At 41.5% G+C, this 26,306-nt stretch overlaps 1 long non-coding RNA gene across 4 annotated transcripts in view; it reads left to right on the top strand.

Annotated features, from left to right (window-relative positions):
- The first annotated feature begins 3,347 nt into the window (after window positions 1–3,347).
- LOC127462350 (uncharacterized) overlaps window positions 3,348–26,306 on the top strand; it is a 43,432-nt gene continuing 20,473 nt past the window's right edge. For 2 of the 4 annotated variants that reach the window (XR_007900417.1, XR_007900418.1), the window contains exon 1: window positions 11,481–14,040. This is a non-coding gene — a long non-coding RNA (uncharacterized LOC127462350). Of the gene's footprint in view, window positions 3,535–8,863; window positions 8,939–11,480; window positions 14,041–26,306 lie in introns of those variants that run through there. The other 2 variants (XR_007900419.1, XR_007900420.1) reach the window with 2 other exon arrangements.

Here is a 26,306-nt window from a genome sequence, read left to right as displayed (position 1 = left end):
CTGTGTGGTTGTGTATGTCAACATCTTTCTTTTCCACAATGCAAGGATGAAGCATATCCAAAACCAGGTTTGTCAAAGATCTCTTTAGTATTTAAAGAGAAATATATATATATTTAAAATCCAATGTTTTCTGAATGAAAGCTGAATTCTGTTTGCTCCAAGCTTTCCATTTTCTTTCAAAAAAAAGCAGCCCTGAACTTAAGCTATAAAAAGGATGAAGCATCATTGTGAATGCCTCTCGAAAGAAAAAAATAGGACGCCACTTGAGGGCAGCAAATGCTCAGCTTCTCTCTGATGATCTAACAAAGTACCATGAAGAGACATGAGACTACTTTTATTTTCCATTCATTTGTCTTGTAATTTTTGACTTGTCTTACAAAGAGCATTGTTTCCAAATAATTACACTGAGAGAAAGAAAATATATTTTATTGCTGCAAAAATAAAATAAAATATATATTAAAAAAAAAGCAACCAAAGAAAAAGGTGGGAAAACAACAACAAAAAAAGTAATTTTGTTCTGGGTTTTTATTTTTGCTTTGGAATTCAGTAAAAATGACAGTGCTTGGAAATTTTTTGAAGGTGTCAGAGAAGGGGTCCAGCAGCAAAAGCTCATTTTCACCAAATATGCCCTAGGAATGTTTTATGCCATTTCTGCAAAATCTTCCCGCTAGAAAATGCAGAAAAAACATATGAAGTTGAAAAAAATATTTTTTTCAACATAAATGATAGTGTGAGATCATGTAACTTTCAGATACCTAAAGAATGAAGACAGTGTCAAAATACACATTTGAGATGTCAGATTAAATCTGCACAAGAACCTTTAATCCTAGCATAGACTAAATTCTTACAGCACTTGATTTCACAACCATATCTTTTTCCAAAAAAATGCTCAGTTTTAAAATGCATCAAAATGATAAAACACAATCCATCATCTGGAACTCGGTTTGTGCCTTCATGTTCTGCTAACAGCTTTAGAATTTAGATGCAAAGTAGAGATCTTTACCAATCAGGGTAAAGGACTGATCAGCCATGGGGTTATTTGGGAACTTGATGGAGAAGCCCATGGGGTTTTTTTGTGCTTTACAATCTGATGATGGTGAAGTGCCAGTCTCGATCTATTTTTTTTTCTTTCTTCCTATTACCACCTTTCCTCGGTTGACCCATTTTGCACCTTTTCTTGTACCAGTTGCTACCTTCCCTGTCTAGACCTTCCATCCTCATTGAAACTTTCCATTTGTCCATTCTGTGGGTTGGGCTGCTCCCTCTCAGCCCCTCTCTTCATAATCCTCTTCTGAGCTCGTTCTACATGTCAGCAGGAGTTCTCCTCCTCCTCCTCCTTGCTGAAGCACAAGGGTGGGAGCAACCAGAATGCATCAGAAAGCACTTTTACCTTCAACTCCTCTGCTCGGTGCTGCAGCATCCTCAGCTGGTTGGAAGGTGTCAGGAGCAGGGACACCCTGCTCAGCCCCGTCAGCTGTGAGTGTGTGTGAGTATTTTGGGACCTCAGAGGCTTGTACAGCACAACCTGAGCAGATTTTCGCATGGGCTGTAAATACCAGCACTGGTTTCACCCACATCTTTGCTGAACTTTTCATTTCTGGTCAAAAGCACAGAGTTGCTGGAGAGTTATGGTGGTATTTATTTTAGAAGAAAAGTGAAGTTGATTTACCATTTTCAGAAACGAGTGAAATGTATAAGCTAACTAAAAATATATCTGCACAGAGAAATAAAATTTAAATTCAGTGCTTAATGCAATTCAGCACCATAATAGGCAATTTCAGTTCATGTGAGGAAAGTTTGTGAGATTTAATTGAAGGCAGGCTTATGTAATTGAAAATGTAAAAGTTGTCTTACCTGTGGGTGTTGTTATCGGTGTTACCTCTGTTCTGGTTCTCTTGTCTGAGGTCATATTGCCCTGTGGACACACAGGAATACGGAAAGGGGATAAATGTGTCTGTTTCACAGATGGAAAAAACCACCACTCAGCAAGACTGTTGGTCAGTGTTTTCAAGATTTGGCACCGCTTTTACATTTTTAAATTTTCAGCTTTTTTTATCCAGAAAGACACTGAGAGAAAGAAACTGTCTTTTCACAGTGTCTTTACGTTTGTCCCTCCTGCCAAATGTAAACTGGGGCTCACAGACTGCTTTTCTAAAAATCAGGTCTTAGGTGTCTCAGATCAAGTCTGCAGAAGCTGGCCATTACTGTAATTTTTTTATTTATTTTTTTTTTTACACTATCTTGCACAGGAAATCTATTTCAGAGCCAGAAATACAGATTGAATCTCAGGGCTTCTACACCTTTGGTTCAGCAGCAAGACCATCTGTCACTTCTAATTCCTGCTATGAAAAAGATGATCTAGTTATCTTTGATGGAATAATTCTGAAATTGCAAGCTACATTCTTCTCCTTTTCCCCAGTTAGATTTTCCTCCCCTCCTACATGCTGGAATCTCTGTTTGAAGGTTCAGCCTTGGATGAAGCTAAACTCAAAGACAACGATGTGTTTTTAATCACTGTCTCCCCACTGGATATGATTTAAAGTTGCAAATCACGCTAACTCCTCTCACCCAAGCAATCTTGACTTGGTTCCAAAAGGGAGACAAATCTGAAAACAGGTGAATTCCTTGTCATTTTAGATTTCACTAAGGATATGCAAAAACCTTTGTTCCATTTTAAGCTTGATATAGGTTTTGGAAGGTGGATTTATAAGGAGGGGCTGCATATTTTTTTCAGGCATGTCTACATCTTAACCATCATCTGCATATCATTCCAAGGTGGCTTTTAAATCTTCTGGATTCACACTCAGCTTTGTTTAATTCTCCAAGGCAAAGTTCTTTTTCTCATAGGACCATTAAATCATGACTAGATACTCTTTCATAATGAGGAAAAAAATTCAGTGTCTTTTTGGAGAAAACCATCCTCATCCCCTCATGTTTCATGAGACCATAAAGTGTTCAGTCTTTCACATACATGTTTTCTTGGTGCAAACTGCAGATAAAAAGCACGTGATACAATTTCATCATTTGTGTGGCCTTATTTATTGTGACTGTAGGTGAGGGAATGTTTCAGGCTATTCCATCCAGCTTTTGTTTTTCCCACCCATGTACACATAAACACATTCCTGTAGCTCTAACTCACTTATGCTTCTATAGTTCAGGGCATTTCTCTGCTGTTAAAGTTTAATGAAAATAAGATTGAAATTTTAGGGATTAACGACCACTTGGCAAAAATTCAGCTGGTATCTACTTTGTCTGCACCAGTTCTTCCAACCTTCTTTCTACAATGAATAACTAAAAAGGACCAAGGAGCTGGAAGCTGTTTCTAGGATACAATGTACAGCACTTCCTACTCTTGGCTCACTCTAACTTCAACCTCTCAGCTCTGTCATTTTTTTCTATCTATGAATTTAAAATAGTTTTATGCCACCAGATAGTGCAGTGAAAGCAATAGCATTTGTCCCAGCTGTGGGTGGGATCACCTTGCTACCGCGGTGAAATGGAAGGGGCTGATCTTCACAAGGATTTTGCGTTAAGGTAATTTCCACACCTTACTTATCCTGCTGTTTGGTTAAAACCTTTCCTGCAGTGAGCTCAGAGGCTTTGTGTATGTATGTGAGTGCACAGCATGGCTTCTCTACAGTGGCATTCCAGCTGGCAGTTCCTGGAAAGCAGTATGGAAAGTCATGGTGAAGCCCCAAAAGCTACTGCAAAAGGGAATTCATGAATGACATGATCTCTCTGCTGCCATCCCTACCTGTGCCATCCTCTCTGAGCTCCAGCACTTGTGCGTGGGCAGAATGAGAAAGAGATCATTCCTTTTTTGTAATCCTTTTTTTTGAGGGGAGAACAAATTCCTTGCGGGGCTGCTTTTTTTGGGGGCAGTCCAGCTGAGGGAAAGAAAAGGTCTTTTAAACCGTGTTGCCACAGGTTGATCTGGATGTAAACACTTTGGGTACATTGATCCATTGTAAACTCCTGGAACAGGAACAGGATGCAGGTATGGCAGACAATTATTGTAAAACAATTGCTGCTCTATATCCAGCCAGTTTACAGCTTTCTGGTGTCCCCAAGATATAGGTGTTGCTTTCATGTTCTTGGCAACCCTCCACCCCATAAGTCAAGGTCCCTCTTTTTAACCAGGAGCTGGCAGGAGGCTCACAGGTCAGTGGCAAAGGGCTGTGAGGAAAAGCTACCCTCAAACTGGAAAACTGAGGAGATATTTTTGTCATTAAGTTCAGGAGACAAACCTCCTCACCAGCATTTTGCACTTGCAGTACGTGATTACTTTGAGATTTAGGAAGCAAACAAACAGTAATCATTAAGAGCAGTATATTAAATGAAATAAATTTCTCCTTGTGCTGTTGACTAAAGAACAGGCAATTTAACTGCTCCTAATTATGAGGTTATGCCTTGATTTTTCTAAGCTGAAATGACAGTTTATATAGACTTTTTTATTTCTGAGGTAAGCGTGCACTTTTCAAAGGTTTTACGCAGATGAACTCTTTTAGCTCTCCTCTGTCCACGAGTGTCACCATGTACAAGTGATTGAAAATTGTGGTGTAAATCTTTGTGCAGCTTCTAGCCAGTACAGAGCCTTGGATACACAGCACACACCCGCTGCCCTGGTGTTTAGCAGAGGGGTGTTTTTTCTCAGCCAGCTCAGCGAGGGCAGATACACACATTCACTGCAGGCCCATGTTTGGGATGGCAAAATAAAATAGTTCCCATAGTTATTCCTAGAAGTTAATTAGCTGTGACAGTGGGAAAGTGACCACCTCATGATTCTTGGATATTTATAACAAGGCTGTCACTTGCTAGGTTAGCCAGGTCATAGAGGAGACAAGGGTGTGAAGTCAGGTTTCTGGCAGGACACAGAGCTGAACCTGCATCGCTGTGTTTCCTTGCCATTGCTTAGATGTTGGCAGAAAGGATCTCTTGGTGCAGCATTTGTAACACTACACCAGTGTGTGATCCCTATCTTTTGGAAACTGTGGCTTCAATGGGCTGCAGAGCTCTGTGGGTGAATGTGCATTTCCTTCATCACATGCCTTTAGAGTTTGACCTGAGATTGCTGAAATGGAGATTTCTTTTCTACTCCCGCTTGCATGAGCACAAGGTCAGAGCTCCAGGGGCAAAGCAGAGATCACAGAGGACACGAGGAAGTGCTGTGGTGCCATCCCTTGGCATGCCACCTGCTGAGGCGGGTGCTGGAGCATTCACCACACCCTGGTGTCCCTCTCTACCATGTGCTGGTTGTTTCATGGGGGACAGAGACAGCTGGTTTGGGTGGTTTTGCCTCTACTTTGTGTTTTAGCAAGTGGCACTGCTGCTGTCATGCTTCAGGACTTACCATTACTGTGCAGTTTCCTAATGAATGAGATGTTAGAGTTTGTTTGACTCTCCAATTTTGCCTTGTAATCAAGACTTAATGTGCTAAATGTGTTTGCCATACTCTGGTATCAGCACAGCTGAACATGACCTGAGCAGCTGGGAATACTTCTGAGAGCATTTTTTGTGTTTTTGAGAGTTAAAAGAGGAAAAGAGTTACATCAGTGGGGGGAAAAAAAAAAGCACTCGAATTACACATTTTGTGCAAATCACAAGTTTTTTATTGGTAATGATAAGGTAACTTGGAAAAGATTACTTCAAAGATCTGTCTCATTTGAAGTGCCACTTATGAATGTTGTCACTGCTCAGAAAAAAAGATATCTCACACTAAGAAAGCTATGAGTTACCGCCATGACAAGGAAAAAGCACAGAAGTTGCTTCATTTTTGTCTGTCTGTCATTATGGTCCTTCAGTTTTAGTAAGAAAAACTTTCAGACAACTTCAGCATGATTTGCGAGTGTCATTTCTCTATTAAAATTTCCTGCCCATAAATAGTGTGCCAAATGTTGTAGTGGGTTTGTCATCTGCCCAATATTCTTCAGAGAAAGCAGCTGACTGTTGGCTTCCCTAATTATTTCTTCTTCTAATATTGTTTCCTCAGAGCTAGCTTGAAGGGGGAACAAACCCCAACTATATATAAATAATCCAGTAAAACCAGACATTTCTGTCAAAAAAATTTAGAGCTTTGGAACAAACAAACAATAATAGTTTCATGCAAATTTCTCTCCCTTAATACTGGCAAGATTTCAATAAGAATTTTCTGAGAAACATTTCATTTTATTCCACTGAAAGGTGGGACACTGCTTTTTGCATTGCTACAAACCCCCACTGGAGAGCCAAGCTGGGAAACTGCCAAACATCTCATACCTGCTGTGACAATGGGGAGCTGTATCAACACACACAAACACCTATTTAACTAAACCGTTCAATTGAATTCTAATCTCCAGCTAATCGCTAAGGTTAGAGAAAAAAAAATATCTCCCTATTCATGTTTTATTTCTAAAAAATACCTTTATGAGGTAATACAAGTGCATGAATGGATGAGAGACTCAAGCACAATACACTGTCTACAAAACTAAATGAGCTATGGGGGTCACATTCTATTAAATATCTCACCCATGAAACTTTCGGTTAAAAAGAACATTTAAATGGAGATTGGAAAGTCACTGAAGGGCCCTTCTAAGGCTTTTTGAGACAGAAGGTGATACAAAGGTGTGTTTTTGGTTTGCTGCACTCCAAGCATCCCTAAGACACACAACTCATTGAGATTACAATAGGTGAAGTACCAGCAGACAACAATTCACGTGTGATTGGGTACAATTTGTGTTCAAAACAGAACTGCAACCTCTTGAATGAAGGTTGTGTGTGTGTTGTAGGGAATAGGGAGACCTTTCACCTTTCCTACTGCAAGACTATAATGCAGAAGAAAGCATACCATCTGAGTAAGGGCATCAGCCTTGGCATCTTCTGTGTTGCTTCCACTATCCAAATGAAATTCTTCCCAGTACTACTTAGTGGGAGATATTACAAAAAGAAAGAGATGTTCCTTCCTCAGCTTCTTTGGTGTCATAATTTGAAGTTAATAATGGGCGAAATATAGGATTAAAACACATGGTCCTTAAGTCAGGACTTGTTACACAGCACCTTTACAAGCCCGAATGGGTACCCTTCCCTGACTTTACCAAGGCAGCACTGATGTCCCTGATAAGAGATACCTCTGTGGAGAAGATACCTACCTGTTACAGAAACATAATTTCATATGTTACAAAACATAATTTCATATGAGGATGCTGTGGAGCAGTTGTGTAGAATAAGACATTTGGGTACAGCTGGTTTTCAAGCACGGCTGCTCAGGTCTCTCACACACCAGAAAAATGTATACAAACCAGAAAAGTCTTCCCTGGACCTCCTCTCTTAGTTTCAGGTGCTTTACCCTCTATCTTGGGTCTGAGTTTCCACCTTTTTTGCAGACCTGAAGGGCAGTCTGATCTGTGCTGATGTTTTGTTGGGGCATCCCACAAAACTCTTTGTTAGTATGATGGCTCCTCTTTGCTGATTTTAAGTAATTCCTTGCAAGCAGCTCATTCTCATTCTGGTTTTCCTCCCTGCAGAGCAAGGCTGGGTGTATCCCTAATTTAACCTGGCAGTGAGAAGTACTGGCACATACTTTTAACTGAAGTGACTCTCCCTGACCCAGGTTTTATGCTTGCATGCAAACCCTGTCAGCAAAAATAATTTTCCAGTGTCTTTCCATTTGTTCTGTTACTATACCATGTCTTCAAATCCCCACTCTTTCGGCACAAACAGGCCAATGTGACCTTCTTGCCAAACGATTGTTGAAGACTACAGCTAACAAAGTGTTCTGGGGGGCTATCAAGTGTCTCCAAGGTAAGGCATGCATAAAACATGAGCGCATAGTTGTAAATAACCGGGCTCCTCTTCATTTATTTTAAAATAATGATGGTTGTTTAACTGGCTTAAAAGGGTTACTCTTTCACCCCTAGCTTGTTCCGAGCACCGTGGGAAAATGACATGAGCACTGTTTAGTTTAAGGGACGTAGTCATGCAAAACCTTTGCTGTACCTTGTGGGGGAAGCTGGAGCGTTTCAAGAAATAATGAAGGTGTGAATCATCACATTTCTGAATTGCCTGATAAGAAAATCTTTTAATCTCTCGTAGTAGTGTAAAGACTCCAGTTGCTGCAATTCTCTTCATAAATTGTGCAATAAAATATGGAATAAATCATTGCAAAAGAATCCAGGATTATCAGCAGTCTTTTCCTTTGATATCAGTATTTCTGACCGGTGTTCTTTAAAGGCTTTGGCTTGTTAGTTTAGTTTTAGGAGACAAATAAACTAATTAGTTCTCTTTTTTTTCCCCACTTTATGGTCTGTTCTTGGCACACTTAGGAAACATTTCAGCTTGAACAGTTCATTTTCAGTTGTGCCCGTTAGCAAGAATTATTTCCATTTTTCAAAAACAACATTAGAGAACAACCAGGATGAGATACTGCTTTCATTAAAAGTATATGCAATGGATGAGGAGTTTGGTTGCTTACATATTTTTTTAAAATATATTTTAAGTGGTATTCAAAATGTACCAAAAAAATTTCAGTTTTATATGTGTGTGTTCAGTGAAAAAAAACCTCAAGAGTTCCCTTCTGAAAAATATTCTCATTGTTTCTGGAATTTGGCTCCACATGCTCTGTGTGATTTTACAGGACATCATCTACAGTCTTTTATCAAGGTTTTATGTTTTTATTTATACAAAAATCACACAATGCTATAGGATGCCAATAAAGCGAAGAGCTTGGTAAGATTTAGGCTTTGGGGGATTCCTTTTATGATCAGGAAAGACATAAAATCAAGTAAATCACTCAAATTGGTAACCTCAGAACCCAGTTTTGATATATGACTCTTCTCATAATATGCAATAAGACTGATTAGGCTTTATCATTTCATTTATCACTTCCTAGGCAGCAGCTGCCCATTGGCTGGAGAGGAAATCAAACGTTTATCCACTGCTACCTTTGCCTGTGGATGGTAAAAAGGTATTTATAATATAAGGCAAAGTCCTGCCATAAAAGATTAGAACATTGGAGCTAGGCAGCAAGAATGAACTACAGCCATAAAGAATAGAGTGTGAAATGTTTGGGTTGGATTCTGTTGTGATTTATCCACCAGCTTTTTGCTCAGGTTGCTGCACATCCTGTCAGCCTGCCCTGGGTAAGAGCTACAGAGCAAGGGGCAGCTCTGCTGGGTGCTCGTGAGCATCCTCCCTGCACACCCATTCCTAAAGGCACATTTTGGAAGTTTTTTGGGTTTTTTTAATCACTTGGATCCATTTTATAAATATTTGATGAGAGTGTGAAAAAAAAATGTGAAAAATCACTTTAATGGTAAGGTTGTTTACGGTGCTTTAATGTATTTGGTTTATTTACTTTAAGGTGTGAGGTAAAATACCTTTGTGTGCAGATTAAAGATATGTGGCGTGCTCTGGCTAATTGTCCAGATGTGTAGCTCAGATGAGGGACAAGCTGCCTTGGCCTCTGTCACCTCCCTCACTTCATACAGCCACTAATTGGCTTGGGGAACAACACTATTGTTTGTGTGTCAATCATGAGTGATTTCTTTCTACAAATGATTCCCAAACTGGCTTATGAAGCTGCTTTGGATGCTGGAGGGAAGAAGCCGAGTGACCGTGAGCTGCTGGGGGTGAGTGGAGAGCTGAGAGTGAGGTCGGTAGTGACATGGAGAGGCCACCTCTGCCAGAGGTCCTGGGCATGGTTATGTCTCTGGGAATCAGAGATGTGGTAGGCTGACAGTAAAGTGTCTCTGAGAGGATGAGAGAGGGCCTGGAGGTGAGCTGAGACCCCATTGTAGCTGAGTAAGGGGATCTCAATAGGTGGTGAAGGCACATTTTGCAGAAGAGTTAGGAAGACTGAGGATAAGACAAGAAATAGGTGAAAGACAGCATCTGCCTGGTTTATGTGCAGTTCATAGGCTGAATGGGAGGATTTGACAGGCCTGAACTCTTCTCATGGGCTGCTGAAGTGTTGAGATGGGGTGCATGGTGAAGGATCTGTGAGGAGAAGGGGGCTGCTTAGGGTTGGCCTCTGTGCAGATCTGCCTTGTGGTGAGACCAGCTGGCCTTGTCTAGAGCTCTGTGATGTTGTATTGAGGTCACCTTGCCCCTGCTCTGATTCCACTCATGAGCTCGTGGTTCCCATCATACAGATCAGTGTTGCTGCAAAAATGATATGGATGCCTGTGCATGTGTGATCATATTCTATCTATAATGGACTTTAAATACCATCTGATTCAGATACAATCTAATACAGGACGATGTGTGAATTGCTTGATTTCCCCTTAGACTTCTTTAAATATGAGGCAATGGCACAGCAATCTAGAGATAACCTAGTGTAGAAAAATAATAGAGATGCTTCTGTTGTTCCCTTGCCATTTTTACTTCCTTTCTTTTTCTTCGAAACCACCAGTTATTTCCCCGTAGAGCTATGAAATAACAGGAAACAAGAACACCCCAGCTAGGCAGTGTCTCTTCTGCAGAACTACAGGAGATCGCATCCTGTAAAAAGGTTAATGAGGAACTGAGACTTTTTTTTGTGTCAGGATAAAGAGAATTACTCGCTTCCTAGTGCCCTAGAAGCATTTGTGAAATCTTTTAGGAAATGGCATAATGTATTTTTAGTGTAAAATGAAGCTAGAAAAGAGTTGCAAAAAGCTGTGCCATCAGTCCTGGATTTGATACATCCAACATTCAGCAACTGCAGGTTTCTTGCTTCCTTATTTCATTGAAGATGGATGCAGAGGACTTCAGAAAATATCCTTTTCTCATTTCCTCGTCAGACTCTCCATAGAAAATGCACATCAGCCAGTGTGTGTGAGCTAAGCTGGTGCTGGACACTGATCCTGCTGGACACCAGGCAGAGAAGGCAGCTCAGTCCTCTCTCACCCACCTCTGAGAGGACTTTAGTGGCTGAGTACCCACTGCCATTTCCCTGCCTTCCTCTCCTGGCTCACAGAAGCTGCTTCCAGGGCTGCACACTACGAGATACTTTTTTTTCAATCTCTGCATTTTAATTGCACATCCTCCTTTTCAAAAAGGCTGGATGTTTTGAGATAATGAAATGTTTCCACAGGTCATGCTGCTTTCTCTTCCTCTTGATTCCTCTATTAACAGAAAGCTACCAGTTTCCAGAAGAAAATTGTCCTGATTTCTTTATAGCCTCAATCTGTTCTCACCGAAGCCACTGGCAAATCCTTCTGTTTATTTTTCAGGGATACAAAACTGAGCCAAATGCCATCAGGAAGAGATCAGCACATATATTGAACGATGAGCAAGGCCTGGGGAGCCTAGTTAAGTAATTCATTACAGCTACTTTGAAATTCCTCACCAAATAGGTTTGAGTTTGATTTTTTGCCAGAAATACTGGCTCGCTGAAACGGAAACATTTTGTGGCAATGTACTAATTTCTGTTATCTGGAAGGTTATTTTTTGAGTTCCAGGTGAAATTTTATGGGGAGAAAAGGAAGAAGAAAAAGACTTTTTATCTGTAATACTGTGTTGAACAAATGTAGCTACCATGGCTTCTGGGCTAGAATTGCTTGCAATTGTCTGGACATATCTGAGCAGATGGACTTAGCCCTTGATTCCGGGTCTAAATTGGAAGGCACCTGAAAGAAGATAGGAAAGTGGTTGGACTGGATGATCTTTAAAGATCCCTTCCATCCCAAACCTTTCTGTGACTCTATGAAGTATCTATGTTTGTGATGTGTAATTACTAAATGTTCCTATTTACATCAGGTTATAAAAAATAATGCTGGAGTTAAGAGGGCCATCAATCCCAGGAAAGTAGAAGCATCATTTAAGCCCACTCTTTTTGTAAGGAGCTGCATTCCACATCACAATGAAGTGTGACATTCCCTGTCACAGGGCACAATGTCAATTCAGTGCTCAGAAGGCAGTTAGAGACATCACAGAAGAAGGTCTTGTAAAGAAGTGTCAGAAAAACTGCTTTTAGTTTAAGAAATTGCTGGAAACTGGGCGTGTCAGGGTAAAACCATGTTATCTTTACCTTGTCCTTAAACTTTTCTCTAGGCATGTGGTCACTGTCCAAGCCAGAATGCTGGGCTGAATGCACATTTAGTTCAGTCTGATACAACTGGGTGTTTTGTGCTATTTTAAAGAAAGTTTATGTGAAGGCACCAGTGAAAATCATTCCTGCCCCCCTTCAGCTGTGCCTGCTCTCTGCAATTGGTACTGTGTGTCTGTAGCTGCATTGGCTTTTGCAGCTGAGATCTTCCACAAGGTTCTGAAGGTGTCAGTGAAGGAAAAATGATAATAGAGTCGTGAGGAGTGCTGAGGCTGGAACAAGACCAAATACCCATCAGCATTCCACTGTTTTTGATCCATCACTGACAGTAAACCCAAGTGAGGGATCCAGATTATTAAAGGCATTCAAATACCTGAAGCTCACCAAAATCTCTGGGAGTAAAGTATCTGAATATTTTTATGATCTGGGTCATAATGGAGTAAATGAATAGCATTTGTGTTACATCAGAAGAGTGACTTGGTTGACATTCAGACTCGATGGGAATACAGGAAAGCAATAGTTACTCTCAAAATGCTTATCTTGAACTGGAAACGTCACTATCAGCTTTCCTGGTTGTTGTGTTGAACTGTGCTGATGTCACAGGTAGTACACAACCAAAAACATGAAGTAACTAATGATGAGTGCTTCCATGATTCTTGTAGTCCAATAAAAAACAGAGCAAGATTTGCCTTGTACATTGATTACAGTTTTATAAGTAGAGCATATTAAAAATATTATTGATATTAAATAAGCTACTCTGTCCAACACCGTAAGTATGAAGTTCCAGGCTTTTTGGTTAAATCCTGAGTCCACATTAGTTGTATCCATGGTGATGGTAAGACTCTTGTTCTGATTCTTTTTCAAATCAGTGTTGTGATTCTTAGTGATTTTGAAACTGCTTTCCAGTAATTCTAAAAATTAATGGTTAATCAAATAGTCTCAGCTTTGGCTCAGTTATTGGCATGCATGCCCAAATTATTAAGGAACAATCTACCTGCAGCAGCAAACCCTTTCATTGTGTTTTGGGTTCTTGTGTTGTGTCTGTAGGGATAAGATAATCTATTTGAAGGAAATCTGATGATATTGCACCAAAGTTTGCTACATCCTTTATTGGGAAATATAAAGGTCAAGCTCGCTCTTTGTAGGGATTACTTGCTCCATATAGCCTCAGTAGTAGGAGTGAGCAATAGGAATGAGGGAGTGGAGTGATAAATCAGAGGAACACTTGCTTCAGTAAATATCTCACAGTAATTTGCTCCTGGTAAGATACTTAGGGTTTGTTTATCATTCTCTCTTTTCTGTGGGTGTGCAAACTGGAAATTTTGGGGTAAAAACCAACAAACATAATGTAAAAAGATGGAACTATGGGGAGAAGGCAAATTATAAAGGTAGAGTGTCCCCATGGACACGTTCAAAGGAAAGGAGTGAGGAAGGCAGAAGGTACAGCATGGTGTGCAGAAGAAACACCTTGGAAAGCAAGCGAAAAATATTCTCAATTTTGACAGCTGTGGAGTGGGAAAAATTTGGTTGTCCATCCTACACAAGGGAGAACATGGAGCATTGTGCCAATGGGACCAGCAAGAACCTGGGTTAGCCCAGAGTGTTGGACATGCCAGTGGGAAAATCAGTGCGTGACTGCTGCAGCTGTTCCTCCTGTATCTAGAAGCTTTCCCCCAAGCTTGGACTGAATCAAATTAATACATGTCTGATAGGAAACTTGAAAATCTTCCTGCCATTCATCAGGAACTGCAAGTTTCCAGAAACCCTGTATTGCCAAGCTCAGCCTGAACAAAATGAGGAAGTACTCCAGAAATTTACTGTGCTAAACTTCTCCCTTGAACAAAAGTGAAGCTTAAAAAAGCTTTAAGAAACCTTCATGCTTTTCAAATGCTTATCTGGAGCTTTCTCCTGCCCCTTAGCTGCTTACACTGAAGATGAGGAGGGAGAAGCCTGCACTGTGACTATTCCCCCTGCCAAGGGCACTTGGATAAAATATTCCTCACTGGAAGAAGCCAGTGAAGGGTCTGCACTGATTTCACGTATGTGGTTTGTCATTAACATACATTAACAGTGATTGACAGTTAACCTGAAGTCTTATTTCTGTGATTGTACAGGGCTTTTAAAGTTCTGAATATATGGCTGAATGTTTTCTCTGTTCCCTCCTCAAGTGAACATGTGAAACATTTGGCTCCGACCGTTCCCCACACTTGCTCTTCCCTGAGCCAGTGATGACAGAACATGGTCCACTTTTTAAATGGGGATTTGCAAACTCAAACACATTCACAAATCAAGTTCAGTCAGGAGATTCCTCACATTCCTGCCCTGAATGGTCTCCAGACTCTGTGAAAAATACAACTGGTCTGCACTCCATATGAGCATGGCAATGCCAAATGATGATCACTGTCAGCCAGTTTTGCAAATGCCTACAAGTTGTTCTCAAAGACAGTCAGGGCTGTCAAGCAAGAAGGATTCTAATACAACTTATGCTGCTTCTGATGTACAATAGGATGCAGAACTACCTCTTTCTTTTACAAACAATTTGACTGATGGAAGAGATGCTTTTAAAATTTGACACTTCAGTTGGTGGTGTTGCAAGATCTTCTGGAGGACATGATCAGAGTTTAAAATGAACTTGGTCAGACAGAGAGATGAATAGAGAATTTGTCACAGAGATGAATAGGTGAATAAACAAAAGAATGTTCGATGTACCAACTGTGACATTTAGGAAGGGGAATACAAATGCCAGGTGGATAGTGTCAGCTAAGCAGCAGTATGGCAGAGGAAGATTTAGAGATCAGGGTGGAACAACGCTGTTTTAGTTAGCAATATGGTATTGCAAAAAATAGAAATGTCACCCTAGGCTGAAGCTGAGTTTTAAATAATTTGGTAGTTTTAGAAGTTCTTTACCAGTAATTCTGTGATAAATGCCTCATTTAAGTCTGATGACCATTTATCCTTTGCAAAGCTGCTCCATTTATTTTTACAAAGCTAACTCATTCATTATAGCTAGCTCTGAGTGAAGTGAAGCATTCAGCTAGGAAGGTTGGCCTATGGTAGTCAATTTAAAGATACCTCCAAATTTATTTTGAATTGTTTGATACTGGTCCAGTGTAAGAACTCATGAAGCCCATGTGTAACATGGAGTGCCTTGCCTCCTTGCATTTGCTCTGTGAGAGTAAATTGTTCAGCGGAGAGAGACAAGATGCTGCAGAGGACATCCAGGGAGTCTTTTTAAGACTCTTGTAGTCTGGAGGAGCCCAAGAAAACCCACCCAGGCTAAGGTAATCTTTTTTAGCTGCAGCTATGCAACTAACTTGACTGGCATAGATTGATAAATACATGATTTGTGTGTTGAATTCATCTGAATTCTGCACTTTATTAACAGCAGTGTGGACCAGCTAAGAATGGTCTTGCACATAGACTCCAATTTTCTTTTTTCTTAAAGCACAAGGAATACAGACAATTTCCTTTGTTTCCCAGGGCTTTCCTTATCTGTACATAAATCTTTAGCTGGTACACACTGAAACAGAAAAAGCTTCTTCCCTGTGTACCGTGTATTGCACAAATTTGCCAATAGTTTAGCTATTCATTTTAGCTTCTCAAAGCTTGGTTTAATGCTTTGGAAATTTAAGGTGGATTTCAGTAGAGGTAGAACAACCTGCATGATGAAAGAGTGGAATGACTTCAGCTGGGCAGTCTGGGGTCCTTCTCAACACTAACCTCTTCCTTCATCTTCACAAACATCTTTTAGGTATAACCTATTAATATTTGGTCCTGGTTCATAAAAGGAGGGCTGAGCTAGGTGACAGCCTTGAAGTCCCTCATGAGCTTTAATTTCTATGACTTCTTCATTTCTGTTGCTCACAGTAATGCTGTATGTCTTCCAGCTCCTTGTAGATTTCCGCACACTGAAAAATGTTTCCTTTGCTACTCTGAGTGCCTCACCAAAACGAAGCAAAGCCTGGAGAAGCAGATTAGCTGAATAGAGCACTCAAAATCTAATAGCTACTACATCTTGTCTGTCTGCAGACACCCTCTGTGCTGCAGCCTCTGCTCACTGCTTTTCTTACAGAGACAAGTTGGTCTTATCTGGAAATATCTCTGTACTTGAAGCTTCTAAGCAGAGCAGATGTACACACCTCCTCATACTGTAAAGTAACCTGTAAGGTTGGACTATCTGGTCTCATAAACCAGAATCTGTCACCAGCAATCTGCTTTTTGAAGTTGCTGCATGGATTAACTGTAGAGTGGTGTCTCCCTCTGAAGATAAGATCTGAGACTGGACCATCTCTGCAGCTGTAGCTAAATGTGCCTGGCGATACTTTTTTTATCTCCTCTCCCTCGTACAAACACATACACAGCTAAACAAAACATGAGAAAACAAGTGGAAATAATTGGGATAAAACAATCTAGTATAAAATCTGTATCACCAGCCTCAGACTCTGCAAAGCTCTAAAAGCATTTCTGACTGACTTAGCTGACAAACCCCCATCACTCCAAATCTTGTTCCTGTTGTTTTGTACCTTAGTAACTGGGAAGATGTCTCCCAGAGAGACTATTGCTCTTGTTTTTCCAACCACTAGAGCACAAATCACACAGACCTGCAGCACTTCTGTTCCAAATCGTTGCCTGAGGTCAGAAACACAACGTGACGGACCCGAGGAAGGTCAGAGGCAGGTGTGGGCAGCTCTGGAGATGTTTTGGGTTCGTGGGCAGTTCCAGCACAGATGTTGTGCCTGGACTGTGGCACCTGGGTGTCCACAAGGCTGTGCTGCGTGGGGGGCTGTGGGGTCACCCCCATGCCCAGCTGTGGAGGTGTGGGAGCCAAGCCAACACCCCTGGTCTGTCCTTGAGCCCCATCTCACAATGGAACTGCAAACCCTCCCAGGAGCTGCTCTCATTTCCTGCCTCCAAGCCATTCACAGGGTTTCCCAGGCTTGCCAAGGTATAAGAGGTGTGTCTTGTGGCTTTTCTTCCTTACAAAAGAAGTGTGAGATTTCTCTGACCTTTGGAGAAAATTATGGCTTCTCTCCACAGTGTATAACTGGTTGGGATATTCTCAGGGTTTGTCTTTTAGATGGATCTTCCCGAGATCAATCAAATATCTCAAATTCGGTCCTTCCAGCCTGCAAGATTCCTGGCCAATTAATTCTTGAGCACTTTATTATTACATTCATTTGAGCTAAATAGGTATGGAAAATTCTCTGGATATTTTGGATTAATTGCAAATGCTTTTTCCTTATACTCTGGGATAAGCATGCGTTATTCCTAGAATCGAGATTTCTCATATTTTCCCCAAATGCAAGTTTAATATTTATTGAAATCTTCTGCTGATTAAAAGCTCTGAATAGTGTATCCAGAAGACTAATCGATATTTTAAATTCACTCAGTCATATTAGCTGCTTACTGGTTACACAGAGAAATAATGAACTTGCAATATGAAAAGGTAAAAATCATGAATAATTCATAGGCAAATTAATTTATTCAGTTTTGCCTTTTGAATTGATTTGGCAATTATTCTTGTACTGCACATCACTTACAAATGCTTAGATATAAATATTTACAGTTGCAAATTTGCGGTCAAATAATTTCTATTCTCTGATTGAATGGCTTCTGTAGCACACCAAGCAGTGCAAATTGTGAATTTTACTGTTAAATATACAGAATGTGGGTGCTGAAACGATCAAGTAAAGTGGATACATACTGACTGTAAATATGGTCCAACTAATGTATTTCAAGTATAAATAAATATTTTCAGGCAGGTTTTTCTTCATTACTTTTAGCAGTAAGAACAAGGGAAAGGTCCCAAGTGTTGTGCTGCTACAGACAACAAAGACCAATGTCCTTTGGCACTGATATTTTTATTGTTTATTCAGCTCTTCTCTCTTTTTCCTTTGTTTGCAAATTTTTTTTTCCTGCTGATTGTGTTTTACATCTTTCAAGGATGATTGCAACATTCAGGAAAATGAGAATTCACTGTAAATGGGGATGACAACCCCACAGTGAAGCCATGTAGAGAAAGGATCCAGAAGCACAACATCATGGATCTGTGAGGAAAATGATGGTCTGAGTGAAAGGGCTAATTCACAGTGGCTTATTTCAGTCAAAGGAGACCTGTCTTCTAAACTCCCCTTGTACTTACTGGAGAAAGAGAGACTTCTCTAGAGGATGATTCAGAACAGGAGCCTAATTTTAAGTGCTCTGAATCACTCTGCTAGTCTACTTATTTTGAACAGTGCAGTTTATCTTCCCTTCATATCCTACTTGTTGCCCTGATTGATGAGTAAGGATTCACGTAGAATGAATGAATTTCACCTTTTATGAATAAAGCATAGCATTGTAATCATTTAGAGAACTCGATTGGAGACTAAAGAACTAGTGAAAACATTAAGGTGTATTATGTTATATATTTCTCTCTCTGAACATTCAGAAGAACCTTAAAAAATTCCAGCTTTAGGCATTTAAGTCCTTTAACACATTGCAATAATTCAAAGTCACTTAATGTGATTTTCGGTTTTCTCAAAGCACTCTAGAAGATTATTTTTCCAAAGTTCCTTCACTTTGAAATGCTTCCGCAGAAGCACTTGAGGCTGAAAGTGAAGTTAATTCATTTGCAGATTGCACGTTCAGAAAAGAACAAAACCTATAAAACTACGAACAGTTTGTTCTAAAGAAATAAAGAAGAACGTGTTAGAATTTGAAGCAATCCTAAAGTAAAAGTAGATATTTCGTTGTAAACACATTTGAGAAAAGACAGTGGATGCCCCAGGTGGCCTTAAGGCCAGGCTGGTGGTAGCCTTAGGACTCCTGTGTAAGGATGTAAGGGATGCTCAAAGGAAATTTGCTCATTGTGTGCAGCTCATGAAAAGGCGTGAAACCGTGCTCAAACTTTTTGTTGCTATTCCTGGGATGAAGTGCTGGTGCTCAGAGCAGACCTTCGTGACCACAGCAAAACAGACTGTGAAGCTGCTGCTTTCAGCTCTTCACTGCTGCTCTCAGGGAAGCAGCGTCACAGGGCTGGGGGAGCATCTCACGTCTGCGTAAGCTCTGGGTCAAAGTGCTGAGCTGCAGCTGACACCCAGGAAGGAAACTCCTGACCAGCAGCCTCCACAGGGCCTGCTCTACATGTTGTCCACAGCCTTGCTCTTCTTCGTGGACCCTCCACATCTGTTTCTGTCCAGCATTGGGATGCACGGTGCTGTGGGTGGCATCCTTCCAGCACATCGGTGTCTTGGGACAGCCAGTGCTAATGCCTGTGAATTCAAATTAGGTGATTGACAAATGTTCTCACAGGTAACACACCTGTGTATGGTGGCCTCCAGCAGGACACTCAGGATGGATGTCCCACTCAGGACATGGAGCTGCCAGGGGCTGCTCTGGAGAGACCTCCCACTGGTGGTCCCACATCCAGCACTGATTACCTGCTGGCATCTGCTGGCTCTTTTCCTGTGCCTTTGTCACCCCTGTACTCTGTGAGGGCTTAGTAAGACCTCCAAGGAGCCCCACAAATGATTTATCATAAAAAGACTGTTTTAAATATGATTTCCATCATGGTCCAGGTCTATATGGGGTTTGCTCCAGTTCAGAAATGCCACAGCAGGGGGGCAAGGAGTGAGCTCCTTAGGGCTCTGCCAGAAGCATGTGTGTGATCCACTTGGCTCACAAGCAAGAACTGAGAAGAGGGAAGGCCAGAGGGGCATTGCACAGAGGTGAGAAACTCTGTGCTGGTAAGAACAGTGGCAATATAAAGGATGCCTGAACTTGGCTTCCTGCTCATGATGTGGTACATTGTGGGGCAGTGTGCCTGTGGTTAACTCTTCCTGTCATGGGTGAACAGACAGAAACCATATTTGCTTTTTAGTGCAGTGCTAAAACACTTGTGTAGTCTCTTCACATTTTTATCTGAAAAGCAGGAACAAAATTCTGCTGTCAGTAAAATGAATTGTCAGAACAACTGCATGTACTGAGTTTAATTTTGTTTAATATTTAATGACTAGCTAGCTTTTCTTGGGATAATGATTTCACAAGAAGGGAAAGATCAGAGCAGACCTCCTGCTAGTGTAGCACAGCTACAGCAGGAACTGCAGAACTGCAGGGTCGATACAGCAGAATGAGATCCCGCCATCTGTAGTCATCATGGACAGCACTCCACTCCTTGAGGGTTTGCACTTGGGTCAGTAGGACTCTGTAGAGGAAAGGACACATTCAGTGTGCATTGAGGAACAGAATTTGACCCTAGCTGCAAAATGCTCCCTCCCTTGAAAAGAATAATCTGGGCACGGCTTAAGGCAATCTCTCTACCTCCTGCTTTCTCTGAGACAGGGGTGGGATGTCTCCTCCCAGATCTCATGTCTCAAGGCTGTGCTGTGCAGCCCTTTCCATAGTCACACAAATCCCTCACTCAGCCACGTCATGGTGAAGTTATTTTATATAAAGAGGACTTCTATACAGTAATTTTCACAACATGTTTGGAACAGCAATCTGCCTACATTTCTGTGTGGCAAACAATGCTGGGAACTCTCAGCCAGCAAATAGTATCTGCAAGGCTTTGACATCAATGTCAAAAGTAATGTTTCTACACTCAGTAGGTTAGCAGATGTAGGTATTGGTGGTCCACATGGCAGAATAGGTGCTGCTTGGTTTTCTCAGAGTTGTATTGTCTCTGCAGTGCTAACAGTCTTGTTAGTTCTTGTCCTTGGCATCCTCAGATGCATTTCTCTGAATTTCAAGAGTTAGAAGAACCATTAGGTACAAGGCAGGAACAAGAAGACCCACAGCATATGTTCAGTCTGCAGGCAAACCATACTGCCTGTGCTAACCCTAATCCATGTGTATAAAGATGGTCTGGGAAGTTAATTATGACAGGCAAAAAAAAAAAAAAAGAGAAAGGACTGTAAGAATTTGCTCCAAATGACAGCAAATGCAGTTGGCAGGATGACTGAAACTCAGTCCCTGAAGAATCCCTCCAGGATATGTAGCTTTCCTGACACAAAGTGAGTGGGCTTATTAGTTGGATTCAGCAATTTACAGTCATTTTCTACCCAAAACCAGACTAGCACCTGTAATTCTTCCTCTTTCTAATTTTTTTTTCTGCCATTGGATAGGGTCCACCTCTTTAGATCAATTTGTTTATTTGTTTTTGTTTGGGTTTTTTTTTCTGGAGATAGATGAATCAACTGATAGTGTCATCACCACCTTGTGAACCCAAGGATAGCAAAAGCTCTACCTGATACCTGTCATCTCCCTCCTCCCCAGACTCTCAGGATGGCTTGAGGCTCCTTTTCCTTGAATGTTTTATTTTTTGCTGAACTGCACCCTGTGGTTAATTTTCGTTCTTACTTTGCAGTTTCTCCTCACCAGCCTGCACCATTATGTGGGGATATTCCACTTTCAGATCTCACAGCTTGCCAAGCAGGAGGCACAGTGAGAAGCAGTGGCACAGATTTTAGAGGATCTGGATAATTTCTCTCCTGGATGGCATTAAGGAGCAAATAGCTGAGGATTTGTACCTGTTCATTTGAAATAAATTCCCAAACATTTGTGCAGACAGGGGGAGGACGGTTTTCAGGCATGGCTCACCAGGTGCCAACAGGGGGAGTTTCAGCTCTGTCTCAGATTTAGGCCTCTGACAGTCTTCTTGCCTTTAGTGATATTGATCATGAGGGATAAAAGTTATTTATTTTCCCACATTTCAATAACATTTCTTAACGCCTCTTTCCTTTAAAGAAACACTTCCACAACGCTTCTATAGATTGAAAATGAAGGCACAGTTCATATCTCTTGTTGAAATCCTTTTAAAAACAGACTAGTGATGGAATGGTTCTACACCTTGCTTTGCTAGAGTGAATGAAAACTAATTTGCCCCTGGGATGAATAAAGACCAGATTTTTGAAAGCCGTCTCCATTTCTCCCTCCTCCCTGAAAACCCTGATGACTGAGGCACAGTTGACTTCTCTTGCTCATTTTCTATAAACTAAGATTTGAATGGTTAGATTTCAGAAAACCAAAAATCTGCCTCTGGCCTATCAGTTTAAATCAATTAATTTATAGCTGGACAGAAAACAAATGTAGAAAAAAAAAGCCTCTTTGATATGTCTGTTTGTTGTTTAAGAGGGAAATGAATGGGGAAGGACTTCAGTTGTGAGGAGGCAGAACAACATCTTAGGGAAACGAAGCTCAGTCCTTAGAAGGGGGTGTAAGCCATGCTTCTGTAGAAATGAATGGAGAAAGGCTTTTTGGAGAGACATTTTGTCTCTTCATAAACAGGAGAGATTATGTCTGTGCAGCTCTGCAGCTAGTTCTGTCAGGTCCCAGAAAATTGCTGTTTCTTTTCTTTTCACAAAATTTCTCATTTTTTTCTTATGTGAAAAACTGTTTTGGAAATTGTCTTCAAAGAAGAAGGACTGTGTATCTTTTGTAACAGGAACATGATATTTCCAGTTACTGCTGAGGAGGGTACCTTCCATATAATGAGCCTCTAGGGTTCACTCAAGTCGCATTTCAAGCATTTTTTTGCAGCCATCCAGATCAGACTTCAGCTTCTGAATTTGCTTCATTTTGGGGTGTGAAAACACAAACAGATTAAATCCAAAGCTCTTCGGGAGGAAACTGAAATGTCCTGAGTCATCCAGCGAGAGTTAACAACCACTCCTCTTTTCAAAGTCTTATTACCTCTGGCTCTGAGCTTCAAAACTACAGCTACTTTCAACTTCGATGTCTCAGCTGACAGGGTCCAGAGTTGTGATCTTGTCAACAGAAGCCAGGATGGAAGAAATTGCCCTTAGGCAGACTTCGGGCAGTCCTGGGAAGTGGACTTCTTCCTAGCCTGTGGAAGGAACATTTCTAAGGGATTAAAAATTCTTCATCTTCCACTCGACATCTGAAATTTGAATTCACAACTTTTGTCTTTCTCTCCATACCCACACACACGGGAGGGCCATGCTCTGTGTAATACGCAGAAACATATAAGTAAAGATGCATACAAATATATATACATATCCATATAAACTGTGATTGCCTACTTCAGAAATCCAAATTAAAATTCATATCTATAGCCGTGATACTCATCATTTCACTCAGTCCAGTTTTGCAGTCAGTTGAAAACCTTTTTAATTAGTAGCTATCAGCAATCCGGTGAGTGGGTTGCTTGAGTAGAGAAGGTTAATGCTGTATCTGGGGGGGGGAAGGGAGACAATTTACCACTGTAGGAATTAGGACATTTTTCTTGATTTGACGAAATTATGTCGGAGAGAAATCTGCTGTGTCTTGATATTGACATAATTGTGTTGCATCTGCTGAAACATCCCTCTGTAAAGGGCCGATCCTGCGCATTTACCAAAGGGCAAGGATGGGCTGGTGCGGCTTGCCGAGATCCTCTGTCTATTCCCATGCCAGCAGCTCAGCCAGAAGGGGTGAATGGTTCCAGGGGTATTAGGAGGGGTGCCAAGATCAGCCAGGGCTGGCAGGTTTTACTGGGACAGTTGCGATATTGCGGTAATACATCTGTCTGGGCATGGCTCTTGAGTAAGAAATGGAGAGTAAAAGTAATTCCCAAGGATACTGAAGTAGGTCATCTCCATCCCTGACTGTGACCCAAATATTTCCCCTGAGAATGAAGCCTCATTTCACACCCCAGCCAAGCAGCGTGAAGACAGGGCTGGAAACCATTCCATTTCTCCTGTGTGTGAACTTCTGGTTAAAGCCCAGACTGGTTTTCAGACCACTGGCGGAGAGTGAAAGACAGGAAAAGCATGTGGATGTAGCGAGGGTGTTTAAGTCAAGAAATGAGAGAGACTGTGTCACAGGATTAAGGCAGCTATGCAAGCTTGCACAGGCATTTCCACTCTCACTGTCCTCACACCTTCTCTGAGGGAGGATTTTTGTCCCAAGCACAAGGACTGTTTGTACATCGTGGGATACATTGCAACGCACCACACAGGCAGGGCTCCTGGCCACACGTCTGCTTGTGTGGACATGCCAGTTTGCACCAAACCAGTGTGTGTACCCTGCCTTCCTGGAGAGGGAAACCCGGGTGCACGTGGGCAGGGAAGGAGTGCCCTGGTTGGGATAGCTCTGGGACCAGGCCCAAATGGTGCACAGTCACAGGTCCCGCTGGGGGATCAGGGATGTGTGTGCATCTGTGCCCAAATGGGCCCTGTGGCAGTGCTCTTAAAGTTGCACAAATATGTATCCCGTGGCTAAATTATGGTAATTTTGGGATCTGGTCTGTGTTGAGGAAGTGTGCAAAATGCTAAAGCTGCATTAAAACATGGGGTAGGTTTTCTGTGCCTTTGACCAAGATGACAAAACTGGCCGTGTCATACTAGTAAGCACCATATAAAGCACTGAGGATCATGACGGTGTTTTAAACAAGACAACCCAGTCACTGAGTAGGTTGGCTATTGTGTGCATCATATGTATAACTAGTTTTCACAGAATATTCTGAGGTGGAAGGGACCCACAAGGATCATCAAGTCCAACTCTTAACAATGGCCTGTACAGGGATCAAATCCACAAACTTTGGTGTTATTAGCAACATGTTCTAACCAATTGAGCTACTGTCAGGGTCTTGTACATCCCAATATCAGTAGCCTTGTGAAAGAGTAAGTAGGAAAACATAAGTTAACTTGTAGAGGTGGACATCTGAGGTAAGTATATTAAAAACTTTTTACGGGTAAATGAAACATCAATAGAAAATGGCTTATGTCTCTATGACTTCCAGGCAGGCTTACATGGACAGTAAATAAAATAGTGTGTTTTTCTGGAGTAAGGCCAAGAAGCTGTCAAGGATCATGTATCTTTTAGTCAAAAGTGATATAAGATCATGCTGTCTCTAAAGAGAAAAGGGATGACTGCAGAGGGAAGTGGAAATATCTGTAGAAGAATTGTTGGTTCTGAGAGCCGTGTGTTTAAAACACAAAATCCCATGAAACACTGCCAAGAATGAGAGAGGAACGAGAGGCAATGCTTTAGGACAAAACAAAACAACAAAATAGGAAGCAATAAGAGTTGTGTCTACCATGTGCCTAAGAACAATAGGGCTGAGTCAAAACCTGCTGGACTCAGTTGGGAATGCTGTGGTTTAGCTAGCCCAACTGAGCTGAACTGGAATGCTCTTTTTGTCTTTCAAAAAGCCTGTAAAAGCTGGCAGAGATCTGATCAGCTGTTCAAGTCCTGCTGAATAGCCCACAGGGTTCAGCTCTTATATCTGGTTAGGGACCCAGCAGAAAAATTAAGGGTCAAGCAGCTTAGCTGGCAGATGCATTTGAGAGGTGTGTGGAAGAAGATGGTTCTTTTTCTGCACAGAAGAAAAATGTATGTTGCCTCAGAAAAATGTGTCCTCATGAACTCTTCTGAAGCAGGGACTTGCTGTGTAAATAGGAATGTGAGCAGTAGTTTGGGCAATTATTTCATGCTTGTGACGTTACACAGAGTAGTTTAGCTCTTTGTGTAAGGGCTTGTGTCCAAATCGATTTAGGCCTATCTAAAGTCGGAGCTATCATAGTTTGGTCCTGAACCTTGCTCCCTCTCTCCTTGCCAGCACTGATATTTGCATGAAGCTGTCATGAGCCACTCCAGGGAACTGAACTTCTTGAAGACCTCAGCTTTTTCCTGCAGAGTTACTTTTTACCTGGTTTAACTCCCTGAACCAGCTCATCAGGGCAGGGTCATAGCAAGGCCTTGCTCTGGCACGCAACAGCTGGCTGGAATTTGTGGCTGGAGTGACAAGGGAGTGACAGGACTTGGATTAGTCAAACTCTTGGGGAACCACAGCTTACAGAAGCTTATCCTTCCTGCTGCTCCACTGCATCCACTCACAGACCTTCGGTCCCCTGTTGTATGTTATATCTCAGTTTATCTGAGCGTGGGCTTTTTAACCAGACTTTGCATATAGGCTGTATAGAGAGGCACAAAGGCTCCCTGCCATGCACCTGGGGTGATGCTGGCTTAATTTGGGCATATCTTGGGAAAGCAAATGAGCTGGTGTCGGTGCCTTGGCCTCATCCTATGCTGGTTGGCCCCAAGGAGAGAAGATCTCACTGTCCCCAAACTCATGGGTTTTATTCTATGCCCTCTCCTCATGTGTTTTGTAACCCAGCGTGCACGATGCATTCAGTGCTGGTGAAGGCACGGAGAATTTCACTGCACGTGCTAAAAATGCTTGTGGTGAATCTTAACATCACTCATCTGGGCATGGGTAGGCTGTGCAGTCACGTCCATTTAATGTTAGGAAGATAGCTATGTATGAAAAGAAATAGAGCTCAGTCTGGTAATGATTTGGTCCTGTCTTCTTCTTTAAGGGGTC

Source organism: Manacus candei, unplaced genomic scaffold (assembly GCF_025592945.1).
Source record: "Manacus candei isolate 608988 ecotype Guabito, Panama unplaced genomic scaffold, ASM2559294v1 h1tg000126l, whole genome shotgun sequence".
Lineage (NCBI taxonomy): Eukaryota > Metazoa > Chordata > Aves > Passeriformes > Pipridae > Manacus > Manacus candei.
The sequence above is the reverse complement of the archived record's forward strand: the minus strand, read 5'-3'. Positions and strand labels throughout refer to the sequence as shown.